The sequence below is a fragment of the Pipistrellus kuhlii genome, unplaced genomic scaffold (genome assembly GCF_014108245.1).
Source record: "Pipistrellus kuhlii isolate mPipKuh1 unplaced genomic scaffold, mPipKuh1.p scaffold_m20_p_2, whole genome shotgun sequence".
NCBI classification, from domain to species: domain Eukaryota; kingdom Metazoa; phylum Chordata; class Mammalia; order Chiroptera; family Vespertilionidae; genus Pipistrellus; species Pipistrellus kuhlii.
Genome location: NW_023425515.1, coordinates 153,639,740 through 153,653,712, shown reverse-complemented (window position 1 = coordinate 153,653,712; position 13,973 = coordinate 153,639,740). Strand labels below are relative to the sequence as shown.

The 13,973-nt window shown below is 42.7% G+C and overlaps 1 long non-coding RNA gene across 1 annotated transcript in view; it reads right to left on the bottom strand.

Moving 5' to 3' along the window:
• The window catches only part of LOC118723925, a 15,485-nt gene extending 5,775 nt beyond the window's left edge, over positions 1-9,710 (bottom strand). The window contains exons 1-2 of the long non-coding RNA XR_004989420.2: positions 9,700-9,710; positions 7,456-7,460 (exon numbers count right to left, since the gene is read on the bottom strand). This is a non-coding gene — a long non-coding RNA (uncharacterized LOC118723925). The remainder of the gene's footprint in view (positions 1-7,455; positions 7,461-9,699) is intronic.
• Positions 9,711-13,973: the final 4,263 nt, after the last annotated feature.

The following is a 13,973-nucleotide window of genomic DNA, read 5'->3' as shown; positions in this document are numbered from 1 at the left end:
TCCTGCACCCTGATCCCATAATTAGGGCCTGACTAATTATCTAATTACTAAGTAGCAGAAGGGCAGGTTGATGGCGACATTTTCGCCATCTTTCAAAGCCTCGTTATCCTTGTGAAAGTCACGGCTTCCTCTGGCTGCAGGCAGCTGCGGCAGACCCAGCGCCTGCACACCTTCCACATTTGTCAACCTGTTCATTACAGGGGGGAATTTGACACATCAGAAATGTCCCTCTGACAGGAAAGTTTATCCTGGAATGAAAACTGAAGCAAAAGAAAGAAAACCAAAGAAAGATGAAAGTGTAATTTATATTCTCGGATTTGCAATTGTAGTCTTGTCTTAAAGGCAGGATATATGTCTTGTCTTAAAGGCAGCCGTTGCTGGCTCCCGGAGCCCAGGGCTCAAAGGGGCCTGGTTGGGGGGACACAGAAAGCCTCGTTCATTTCACAACCTACTGGGGGTTTCCAGACATCCAGTCGCAGCCGCTCCCTGGGCTGGCCAGCCAGCAGCCCTGGAGTCCACCCACAGAACGAGCTCACACATCTTGGGAGAAATTGGCCCATAAACTCTTAAGAGGTGGGAGGGAGACCTTGGTATGAAGCTGCCACAAACATCAGGTTACCAACACACTGGTTAATCAATAGCCCAATTTTGTTTAATGCGTGGGTCTTCGCATTTGACATCTTTCGTCCCCTTTTCCGTTTTTACTGCCCTGAAAAGTCAGTAACCTTCCTTTCTGTTTGGTTTTGTGGTTGCTGTTTTCTTGAGGCAGAGAAGGATGGAAGATTGGGGGAAGGGGAGTAAGAATATCTTGCTCCTTCACTCCAAAGTGACCAACTGTTCTGAATGTGCCTTGCATACATCCCCGTACGTCCCACCGGCTCCTCAAAGCCTCTGAAAGGAGAAATCCTTAACAGACTATCTGAGTAAGTCTGGTGAATCACACTTACCTACCCAAAGTAATAATTGTAGAATCATTATCAGTTATAACCTCAACCAGCTATGATTGTATATTCAATTGGCATGGCATAGATACACACAGGTTTGTGCAATAAATGCATCTATCAAGACTATTTTAATGCTGGGCTTTCATTAAAGAGAAAAGTATTAATTTGAATTAAGCACTCTGAAATCTTTATTAGTAAAGTAATCGGCAGCAAAAAAAAGCTGGTTAATCAGTCTATATACCCATATATATCTTTCAGAATCAATGTTTTCAACGGAGACTATTGCCAAAGTGGTTAGAATAAGACAGAGAGGAAACTTGCATGAAATATATTTCATTTGCTTGGCTGATGTTGGCCGAGTCCTATTGGTGTCTCCGAATGCAGCCAGTGATGCATCGATGAAGGCTGTATAAAATGTGCTTAATTGGCATGAAAAGGCACTCACTGAGACCTGGTGGGGTTTCCATTATCCGGGTGGACATCTTATTTACTTTGGTGGATCCTGAGGACAAGATGAAAGCGTATGGACTGAGATGGGGGGTTGGGACATAAGTGGAAGGGTTTTCTGGTTGGTGGGGGGTGGCGGGTAGAGAGTTTCACAGTCATCGGGTCTATGCAAAATGCGGCTTTGTAATGGCCCGCGTCTCCCTTGTGCCCTAAGGAGAAGGACCAGGGGGATGGTTTTCTAATTACACTCTGCAGAATTGTGAAAGTGGTGAACACCATGGGTCCTTACATGTTAGAGATTGTGTTTTTATACAGCTCATCCCTTCAGTAGAGCTCAAAAGCTCGGTGGAGAAGAAAGTTTCATTTTTATCATAAGGGGAGACGGGGCTGCTTCCAAAGACATGTGATGTGGTGCTCTTTAGTCATGGATACTGAACATGGCACAGTACTGTTCCTTCCACCAATTCCAGGGTTACCAGCCCCCTGCCGAGTGCATACTTAAGTCCATATTTTCAGTAATTGTTACATTACAAATTGTTCCATATCCCAGTGGTGGGAATTCATACTGATGCCAGCTGTGGAGTGACAACACCTACACACAGTCCCAAGAGGTCCCCACACGCTGTGGCACTTGCCTTTCGAGAAATGTTATTTAGTGCATCATTCCCATGTCCCAGCATTCAGCACTAATAGGATAGGCGGAGAACAGGAATAGATTTATTTATTTATCTTATCAAGCTCTACATGAAGAGGGCTCATCAACATGTTTTACGTGTGCTTGAGACTCCTGGAATTCAGAAATAGTTTCTTATGTAAACCTCACTTTCACCCCAAGTTTCAACCCCAAGGTCTCGTGGAGAGTGGACCTAATTTGTGAGCCATGTAAACTGTGGTTATTAAAAGCTGAGACCAAAGCATTAAGGTCATATATTTCTTACATTACACAAATTCACTTTATTTTTATGCATTTGCTTGTTCTGCAGCTAATGGAGAGCCTTATGATGAAGTGGGTGAGTTGGTTTCTACCGGAAGCATTTGAAGACTTTAAATATCTGAATCAAAATCTGCAAAGTGGGAAGCTCAAATGGACTGGTGGGTTGGAACTCTTTCTCCCGCAGTCCTAGGATCCAGGTTACATTCACTCCAATGGACTCTGGGCAAATCATGTCCAAATTTCTCCTCCATGGAAATGAGGTTGTTGCAAACTTCCCCCAGGCACTTGCTATCGCAGCCAATGGAATGCTCAGGATCATTGAGAAATACCATTAGCCCTTTGGAAAAAGCTACTAAAATAAGGTTTTTTTTTTTTTTTTTTTTTTTTGACCAAATTCATCATGGAAGGGTTTTCCTCCCATTGAAAACTTGAAGGAGAAAAGGACATTGGATTTACTCAGACAGAATAACCCTACAGAGCCATCAGCACTGATAATGATGCGAAAACCACAAATTCTAGCTTGTGCTTATATCCAGTGGAATGCAGGCAGCCTGTGGGACTTCAGTCCAACAACTATGGAAGGGCCATGATCTTCCTGGCAAAGTGGATGGGAAACTCTTTTCTCACCTCAGTTCTTTTCCTTCCCCTTGTCCCCTAAAAGATCCAAAGTAGCACTGGTCATTAAACTTCCCATAACTAGCAGGGATTTTGTACTAAAAAGTATATAATATAACCATGTAGCAGGTGCCAGATATACCAAGTAATTTCCATGTAATTATGTCATTTAAGTCCCGTAACTATCCTATGATGTGGAGACTTTTATCATGCCCCATTGTACAGATGAGGAAACTGAGTCATGGCGGTTAATTAAGCTGCCCAAGGTCATACACGTAATAGCAGACAGCAGAGCCAGGCCTCTTATGCAGTACTCTTTGACTTAAAAACCTAAGTATTGAACTATTATCCTCTATTGCCTACCAAATCCAGCGTGGTGAATTTAGCCAAGGCTAATTATGGGACTATTACTGGCACAAAGGTTATCTCTGAGTATCTCAGTATTTTCAAATATCACAGAAAAACTCCCCTCCCTCTTCATCACTCCCACTGTAGCTGAGATAAAAATTCAGCTCCTTCTTTCTGTGCTCTGCTTCCATTGTCAATGCTTCTTACAAGGTGGGCAGATCTCCACCCATGGCCTGCTTCCAACCCCCAAGTCATGAAATGAGGCTGCGACTTGGGAGTTGATAGAATGAGAGTCCATTTATGCCCCAGAGACTCCAGAGGAGGGCACATTGTATGCAAGAACATAGCTCAGGCAGGAAACTCGGCTCTCCCACTTAGTCATATAACTGTGGGCAGGCAACTCAACCTCAGCTTTCACATCTGTGAAATGGGAGAGAATAGCAGCATCTGGTTCACAGGGATTTTATGAGGATCAAATGCATTAATATTAGCTTGATGCTTGGTTTGTGGTCAGAACCATGTAAGATTTAATTCCTGTTATGTGTGTGTGTGTGTGTGTCTGTGTGTGTGTGTGTGTGTGTGTGTGTGTGTGTGTAACTCTCAATGTAGAGGCTGAGCCAATGACCTTAAAATTTTGGGCACAATCCAGTTACCAATTTGGATACCTGAGACAAGGATGGATTTGCTCACCACTACTGGGAGAACTGGGTGGCCTGTAGAATTGGTCTCCAGTTATGAAGTTATGTGGCCATACCCCAAATATAAAGCCTTGTCCATAAAACTGAGATTTAAATATTTATGATATCTATCACTCACTCAACAAAAATGCTTTGTGTTCTTGCTCTGGATCACATAGGTGTTAGAGACACACAGAATGAGGCTTGGCCACCATTTCCAAAGAGCACACAATCTAGATGGCAGCAAATAACCTAACCATAATACAACATGGCAGGTGCATAAATGTTTCAAGGAAAGCTTATATATTTTTCTACAGCTGGGTCAGAATACATTGAAGGCAGTCCAACAAAAGTAACATTTGAGTGGGGCTCAAAAAATGAGTTAGAATTTGTCTGTTGGAGGCCAGTTGGGAGTTGAATATGGGCATCCAAGCAGAAAGGACATTTCGAAGACATGCATGAAGCTATAAAAATGTAGGCTATGTCAGGGAACAGTCTATGTAGGACACTGGGATGAAAAGGAGAAGAGGAGGGAGGCAGGCTATGAAGGGAAACACTTGTTTCCTAAAGAGAGAAAAGTAATAAGGTTTCACTTCTTTGGTTGTAAGCAACAGAAATGGAAACTGGCCACGTAAGCGAAAGGAAACTTCAAAGGAATGATTTGAGACACCAACAAAAGAGAAGGGAAGGCTGTCTTCTTTATGCACCATCCTACAGCTTTTATTACCTTTGCTTCACTCTGCCTGTTCAAACTCCCGGGAGAGAAATTCTGATTGACTGAGCTCAGGTCACAAGGTCACCTCATGTCTGTACAAGGTGATAAAAGGAAAGATTGGGTGGGCAGAGCCTCTCAGGAGTCCTTCAAGCTTCTAAGGTAGACAATTAGCACACTAGAGGGCACCAAGATGACACCTAATCAGGAAAAGTAATCCCCCAAAAGGAAATCAGGGTGCTGATGGGAAGGACAAATATCTCATGGACAGACCCAAATTACAAATGTCCATTATAAATAATAATAATTTGTTTTTATTCACCATATGTTATATATTATTCTGGAGTACTTTGCTTTTTTAGGTAAAACACACACATTTCATGTGTTTTATTTAATCCTCATAACAATTGTAGGAGTTGGTGTCCTCCCACTTCAGCTTCATAGGATTGGAGTAGGAACATTCCATTTTTACAATTGAAAAATGTTATAGTTCAGAGAGGTTAGGTTACTTACCCAAAGTCACACAGCTAGTGAGTGGGCCATTCAGAACTCAAACCAAGATGCCTCTGAGTTGATGGCAAAGCTCTCAGCCACGCACGTTGTACCTCCTAGTTATCAAGTGAAGTGAAAGCATCTGCAGGTTGGCACTGGCTTCCCACTGTCCCATCCCAGCCTTTCCGCCTGCCTTCCACCTTGGAATAGACTCAGTCAACTTGATGGATCCAAAGATCTGGAAAGGAAGGGACGGCACCTTTCTTAGTTGTCCTCTCTGTAGGTTGTACAAAGCAGCTGAAGAGCATCCTTGCCATTCTGGCCAAAGCCTCGTCTCTCAAGCTCTTTGTGGGCAACACATAAAAGACCCTCAAATCAATGCATTCCAAAGCAATGCATAGCATCGCTTCCTTTTGAGCCCCCAGAATGGAGAGTTACACATCCGTAGGGCTCTGGATCATGTTGTTTTAATTAATGACTGAGCAGAAGCTTCTGCAATCCCTGTGGGAAGATCTGCCCTCACTTAAAAAAGAATATCCGCAAGAATGAAACTTACCTCCGGAGGTGTTAACAGCACCCAAAGTACTGTCCCTGCCATTGGTAACAGCACCCAAAGTACTGTCCATAAAACTGTGGACAGTTCATCCAGTGGTAACAGCACCCAAAGTACTGTCCCTGCCATTTTCAAATCTAGAACCACACATTTAATACAAGTAGGGAAAATTATTCATGTATGTCATCCAGTCACTCAGTCAGCCAGAGAGTTATTCCTTTCTATTATCTAGGGGGCCCTGTGCGAAATGCTTAGAAGTGTTGTTTTACTCACTCACACAGTGCAAGGTGGGGGTGGGATCAGCATTTATAGACAAGAAAGTGGAATCTCAGAGAGGTTAAGAGGCTTGCTTAAGGTCACACAGCAAGTAAGGGCTCTTTCCATGATGCTATGCAATGTTCTAAGTGTCACAAGCACTCAGCAAATGTTTGCTGACCAGATGGCTCCATCAGGCTTTCTACTTCAGTTCTCCATAATTTTGTCAGATCTGCCCTCCCAGATATCTTAGCTTTGTCCTTAGGCCAACTTCCCTAACGGCAATTGGGACAATACACTTAGAGGGAAAGTTTTTCCCTTCTAATTGTTTTTCCTTTTGGTATGATGAGGTCAATTTAGGTTGCATGACCATCCTTGGACCACTTACCATCACCAAGGGAATGTAGAATAATAATTGGCTGAACTCAGGATGCCCAAACCAATCACAGACAATGGTGTGTGCAGGATTCCCATGATTGGTTTAGCCCAGTATAGGTCAGCTTCCCCTAACTCATATAGCTTATGAAGAGGAGGGGTGGATCCCTGAGTAAAAATGAAGTTTTGCCAGGAGGAAAGATACTGTCAAGCACTGCAGTGGTCATGTGGGTATGTACATGCAACTGTCCTTTCATCCTATCTAATAAAGAGGGAATATGCTAATTGACCCTCATGCTGTCACAGATGGTGGCACCCACAGCCACAAGATGGCAGCACCCAATCCCCTCAGCCCTGCTTGGGTGGGAGCCATGCAGCCACTTCATGCCTGCCTCTGGAGTTCCCGAGTTCCCTTAGCCCCCCAGCTGCCCAGGGCTGGCCTGAGGTTCAGGCAAGCCTCAGATGGCACCTGCCCAGCCACCCAGGGCCGCCCAAGGCTCAGGTAACCAGGGCTGGCTGAGGCTTGTACTGCCAGCAGTGGCAGCAGCAGATGTGTGATGGGGTGGCACCTTCCCCTGATCACTGGGTCACCTCCTGCCGTTGAGGGCTCCTGGACTGTGAGAAGGTGCAGGCCAGGCTAAGGGGCCCCTCCTGTGCATGAATTTTCACGCACCAGCCTCTAATAAGACTAAAAAACTTCCTGAGGACAATAGCCATGATTCATTTATCTCAATATCCACTGTCTAGCACAACACCTAAAAAAATCTTGGGGGGGAATGAGATGAGTTATAATTGTTAAAATATTGCCAGAGCTGAGGTTTATTCAAAACAAATTAAAGGTTCAGGTTTGCATGAGGTAAAGGGGAAAGGCATTCTATCTACTTGCTGGATCTCTGTTTGGTATATAAATTAGATGTTTTAAAAAGACAGCTTCTGTCTGCCAGGCTTTAGAAATAGTGATCTAAGAGTCAGACATTTCCTATTAAAGTTTTAAAAACATAGCTTTAAGTCATACATTATGTTGAACGCTTTCATATCTCATCTGATTCAGTAGGTTTTAAACCTCACAGAGGTCACATTTTGAAACAGTAGTCACTCTTTACAACATCTCCAAACATTAAATAAAAATAAAAGTGATTATGAAGAATAGAGATGTCCACAGAGAACACCAAGCATGACACTTGAATATGATTATTATTAAGGACAGTATTATTTGGATTCTGAAGGTTACAGTGGCTGGCTCATCTCTAAGCTTCATTTTTTTTTTTTCTTTACTGAATTGAAGAATGAAGGGCAGATTCTATCAGTGTTCACCTTTTTTTTTTTTTTTTTTTTTTTTTAGAAGCACCCTATTTTAGAATTCAGGTTCCTAACCTGCGCCAACCTCAGGGATGCTACGAATACCTAAAATAAATGCAAAATGTGTGAACATTTTTCTCCACAGAGGGATCACAGTTTTTGTTATATTCTCAAAAGGGTTCTTGATTTGCAAAAAGGTATTGGAGAGAAATTCCCTTATCACAGTGGTTGTCCCAACAACGGGGTTTCACATAAAGAAGGAAAGCTATTCCCAGGGTCAGACTGTTAACTTAGATTGATCACTTCCAGTAAATAGGTCATTCTTGGGTTTCTCTTAGGATGTTTTAACTCAGAGTTATAGTTAGTAGATGCTTGAAATGAATGGGGCTCTGTAAGGAGAAATCAACGAAGCAATTCCACTGCTCCCACATCCGCCCATGCCCACCTCTGAGCCTTCAATCATCTCCTAAAGGGCCTATTCCGATGCTCGGACCCGCCATCGCCAGCTCCCACATTTACTGGGGACCATTTGGAATTCACCCAGCCAGGTAGGGACAGTCCCTCAACTGACATTTGTAAACAGAAGTAAAGCTAGTGGTTTATTGTTTGAAACCTTGCAATTTTGATGTGTGCTCCCCCTCTGCCATAATAGGTAGAATAGCAAAAGGAATTAAAATCAGAAGGAAGTGTGGTGTGTGTGTGTGTGTGTGTGTGTGTGTGTGTGTGTGTTTGTGCGCGTGCACTCAGGGATGGCTCCGAAAGGAGTTCATTTCCCCCATGAAGCAACCTTGTCAAAGGAGGATTTGTATTGTTAGTTCTCTGCTTTTTCTTTGTTTCCCTTGTTGCAGTTGCATTTTACTGTTCAGAACTTAAAGGATGCATTCAAACTTATGGAGCATGACATTTTAACTATCTCATCTCACCATGATTCATCTCCATTTACTTTCCTCCAAACTGTCGTCTTGAGAAAGCACACCATCTCCGGGTTCTCCAGCAGATAGAAGACCATAAACAACATTAAATGAGCTAACGTGTGAGCAAAGCCCACTCATTAGATCCTCCTAATGAGATGTTTGACTTTAGGATGGGAACGTGGGGGACATCCGCAACGGCCTCTGCAGTGTATCGCTGCAAGTTCAACTTGAATCAGCGGAGGTCACAGAATAAGAGGATTCAGAAAATCCCACAGGAACAGGGCGGATCCTAATACTCTATATTTGAGGCTTCTGTGTCTGCAGATCCTTGCTTGGCCCCCAGAAGATGCATTACCTGCAAAACGTATCAATCCCAGGACCCGATATACGGCTGCCAGGACATATTTTACTGTCTTTCGTTGACTTTCATTTTAGAGTTCAACCTCAACTGAACTCCAGTGGTAAAAAAAAAAATTAAAAAAAAATCAACCCTGTATTCATTCACTCTAGGAGCCTCTGCTGCTGAGTAGAATGAATCGATAATGAAGTCGTGAGCAAATATTATTAATGCCTTTTATTATTTATATCGATGTTAATGTGTCCAATTGACACACAACTATCTACCTCTCTAGTCTAATGCTGGTGACTCCTGGCATCCCCTTCTCTTTCCCTTTCTCTCTCCATTCAGTCACAGTTACAGTGAGAAAATAATTTATCACAAGCCATGACCCCTTGGCCCTTATGAATTATCTGTTTAGAAAAATGTGAAGCCACCTTTTATATCCACCATAATAGATACTTAGACATAGTGGATCAATAGGGAACAAGTTGGCTGGTTATAGTTCACGGGTACCAAAGGGACACTCTGACAGTGACCTCTGACATTGTGTCTGACAAGAAATCTTTAGAGCAAAAAATAAGGAAGACAGACAGGTTATGAATGTAGATCCCTAGCAAATCATGATAATTTTCCCTGGATAATTTAGACTCGTGGATAGTCACTCATTTCTGCATTGACCCCTGAACTAGAAATGGCAGTCCATTGCTACTCTATTTTAGAAACAGTTATGGCGCCGGGCCTGGCTCAAGCCCATTTGTTATCCAAGGAGAACCCACTGATAATGTTTTCCTGACAAAGAGGACTTTTCTCTTTATGAAATAGGCTGTCATTTGTAATTTTAAGCAGGCATGGATTTGTTAAACAGCCACATGGTAATGGGTTTCTATAAGAAGATCCACAGACCCATAGTTCTGGAAAGAAATTGAGCTTATGAGATATTTAAAAACCTAATGGGAATGGAATATTTTGGGTTTCTTGAGAAGATGGTTTCTGCTCTGCACATTGCCAAGGGAATTTGACAATAAACCCATTGTTGTGTGTCTGAGAGTCTGTTTGAGGCAATTATATTTTCATACATTCTGTGGAGTTGATCTTAGGGAAACCCACCAGGGCACCAAGCCCACCTCTTCTTGGCGCTGTGGGGGACTCCCAGGGATGAACATCAGTGGTGGCAAGCAGGTTTAGAAAAAGAGGCAAGGAAACAGAGCTAATCTGAGAGTGGTCCTGAAGAGAGCAGACTGCAGCATTCTGCCTGGCAGAGAAATTAATGTACACGCAGAAAATCCAAAAGAAGTGTGTGTGTGTGTGTGTGTGTGTGTGTGTGTGTGTGTAGCCTATATGTGCAAAGTCCTTTTCACTCCACTCCACTTGTACATACCGTATTATGATGTCACACTCCAGTAGCATTACTCCGAAGTCTCAATGGTCTCCCTGCTGCTAAGCACCATCGAAAACACATTTGTCCTGACTACTCTTTTCTCCCTATCCCCCTCTCATCTGTGTAAGATGAATCACTCCTGGATCCAGACTGACTCTGAGGGCAGAGCTGGATCCTGACGAGGTAGCCAGCCTCCTATGGCTTACCCGTTTTAATTAATTTCAACACTGGTGCACAAATGAGCGTTAATCACCCTGCCGCAGTGCTTTCTAATTTACGAAGTTTGTTCATTAAAACTTTCCTGACTGAACTTTGATTGAATGTCATGCTTTTTTGGAGGCCTTTCAAACTGCCTTCGGGGTTTTGAAGTGATACTTGGGTCGCCGCTGAAAGCCTCCAGTGTTTGCTTAAACAGGGAAAATCTGAGCAGCAAGAAACCTTCTCTGTGCCGAACAAAGGGCCCTTTGGAGCGGCAGGAGGCTTGTAAAAGCAGGTTTGTTTTGAAGCAATATAAAAAAGAAAGGGAAACTTAAGTGTCTAATAAAAGAAATAAAATCAGTCACCTTAATACTTGACAAAACTTGGAAATACATTACATGGTCAGCTGCAGCCATCTTTTAAGAAAAGCAACACAATGATAGCAGCGCTTTGCAGTCACGCGAGGAGAGGCATTTATAACGGGTGTGCCAACCCAATTATTTTGGAATCAATGTAATACAAACGTTAGTTACCCACTAATTGCTCGTATCTGCGTTTTCCCCCCTGAAATATTGTTTCAATGAAGACTTTGATTTAAAATTAAGTCAAGAAAAACCCAATCTTTGCCTCTGTAATGAACAGTATCTGATATTAGGGGACAATACACCCCATCCTGTCAGCTACATGAAGGCAGCTCTGGGGCCCACACTCGAAATGCAGGCAATTGCTTTTTCAGTGAGTGCCTTTAGAACACGCTTCTTCCCTTTTTCTACTTTCCCACTCCCCAACCCTCCCCTCCCCAGACAGAAAAATACTTTTAAAGTTTAATAAACATTTCAATAATTTGGGAGGAAAAATTCAAGTCAGAGTTATTAATGAGAGTACCACTTCTAATAGGCCATGAATCAAAAGACAAGTTTTCATATTCATTCCCACGTTCTATAAATACTGCTCAGTGTTATGCAACAAGATGTGACAAACTCATTTTTAAAAGGTATTTTTAACTCCAGGGAGCGAGAAAGGTTACTCCGATTCATTCCTCCTTGGAAAATGAAGCTTCATTGGGAACAGCGCCCCTTCTCACTGGCAGAGGGCAGGTCTCCTCACTACTGGTTGGCTCACGAAATATTCCGACTTTCCGGACTCTTGCAAGATCTCCTTAGTAGCATCTTCTCCACAGATGTCTAACCTTGGAGTGTACCAAAACACGACTGAGAAAGGGGTAGGTCTGTACAAGACAGCATGATAGCAAGGTATCTGAACTCTGAGGTCAGGCCACCTGGCTCAGAGTCTTGATTTTGCTATTTATTAGCTGTGTGACCTTGGATAAGTCATGTAACCTCTTTATTAGCTGTGTGAGCTTAGATACGTCAAAGTTGGGGTTTTCTCAACTATGGAATTAATTTGATCACAGTAGCTATCTCCCAGAATTTGTGTAAAAATTAATAGCCAATGCTTATGTAGCATTTGCTATAAATAGCAAGTGACAATTAGAAATGCCCACTGTCATTTGCCCCTCCCCCAACCTCAAGAATCAGTATTATCATTACTCCTAATTTACAGAGGAGGAAACAGAGTCACAGAGAAGTCAAGTCACTTTCCCAAAGCCACATAACTATAAAAGGTTACAAAACTAGTGTTTCAGTGGTAACAGCAGTGGTCTGGCTCCTGGGTCTGGGCACTTCACTCCTTTACTATGTTTAAAAGATAAAACATATGCAGAGGACCTATCATGCCCAGCCCAGGGAAGTGATGAATGAGAGTCAGCAATTGTTAGCTCTTATTATTATAAGTGTTCAATAAACACATGTTCGTCAGTTGACTAACGGAATTTTTGTTAGGGATTCTTGAAGCCCCAGAGTAATGAGCTGCTAATGAACTACTGACACGAGGCATGCCTTTCAGTCTCCATTCATTTCAGCGGCAGGGAAGCATCTGGATGCACATGATTGCAGTAGCTGTGTTACTCCTATTTTGAGGATAAAATGCAGATAAAGCCCCCAAGTAAGTTCTTTTAATCTACAAACAAATGAGATTAAAGTTGGGAAATCTAGATGGTTGGTGGCCTTGTCAGTGGTTCCTGAGCTTCGAGATACATTAGAATCATTTGTGGAGCTTTAACAGATACAGAGAATTGGACCTCACGTCAGATTTATTGAATCAGAATGTATGGGGATAAAATTTAGGCAGATGTATCTTTTAAAAAGATCTCACTAAAATATAGCATTACACAGCAAGGTGTACCACTCAAATACCCAGCTTGATGGCTTTTCACAGAGTGAACGTAGTCATGCCTTCAGCAGCCTGAAACTCAAAAGCTCCCTCGTGCCCCTTTCTAGTCCCTAACTTTCCAAGGGGTAGCCAGTGTTCTGACTTCTAACGCAAAGATGAACAGTTCTTGATTTTTACTATAAAACCAAATGGACCAGGCAGCATGTGTTCTTTGCCATCTGGCTTATTTTGCTCTACATTGTTTTTATGAGCTCATACATGATGTTGTTTGTAGCATGAATTCATTCCTTTTCAGTGCTGTATAATAGTCCAAGACTATACCACAATTTATTTATTCACTTGGCTACTTTTGGTCATTTGGGTAATCCCTGGTGCTGTTATTATAAACAAACTAGAGGCCCAGTGCACAAAATTCATGCACAAGGGGAGTGGGGGTCTCTTCAGCTGAGCTTGTACCCTCTCCAATCCGGGACCCCTCTGGGGATGTCTGACTGGATCGGGCCTACATCGGCAGTCAGACATCCCTCTCAAAATCCAGGATCACTGGCTCTTAACTGCTCATCTACCTGCCTGCCTGGTTGCTCCCAACTGCTCCGCAAAATAGGCCAAGTTGCCCCCAACTGCCCCCCCTGCTGGCCTGGTCACCAATGCAGCCTGCTGTTCAGTGGTTTGGTCATCTCTCACTAACCCACTTGCTGGCCTTGTCACCCCACACAGCCAGTGTTTACTTGTCTGTCCAGTTGTTTCGGTCGTGACGACCCCTGCCTTTTTATATATTAGGGTAGTGTTGTCATAAAACTCGTGTATGTCTTTTGAGGGATTTTTGCATTTCTGATGGATATTTGCCTAGGAGAGGTGTTGATGAGCTTAGGGTATACCAAAGTTCAACTTTAGTAAGTGAGAACTACTGATCTCAGCTGTGAGACCTGTAACTAACCTAACTGTTGTTTGTGGTATTAGAGTATAAATATCTTTTTTTTTTTTTTTTTAAGTCTAATGAAAATGGAATATTTGGAATTTATTAAAAACTAGCCTCTGTCTAACATTGGTTACATTGGCATTGGTTAGGATTAGTGTTGAGGCTTAGAACCAAAGCAACAGAAACAGTACATATTTTAGTAAGTATTTCCAGTACCAAGTGTCTTCACAGCATTTTATAAAATACTAGAGGCCCAGTGCATGGAATTCATACTCAGGTGCGGTCCCTAGGCCTTGCCTGTGATTGAAGCATGAGTGTCTGGCATGGAAGGGCAGGTCCCA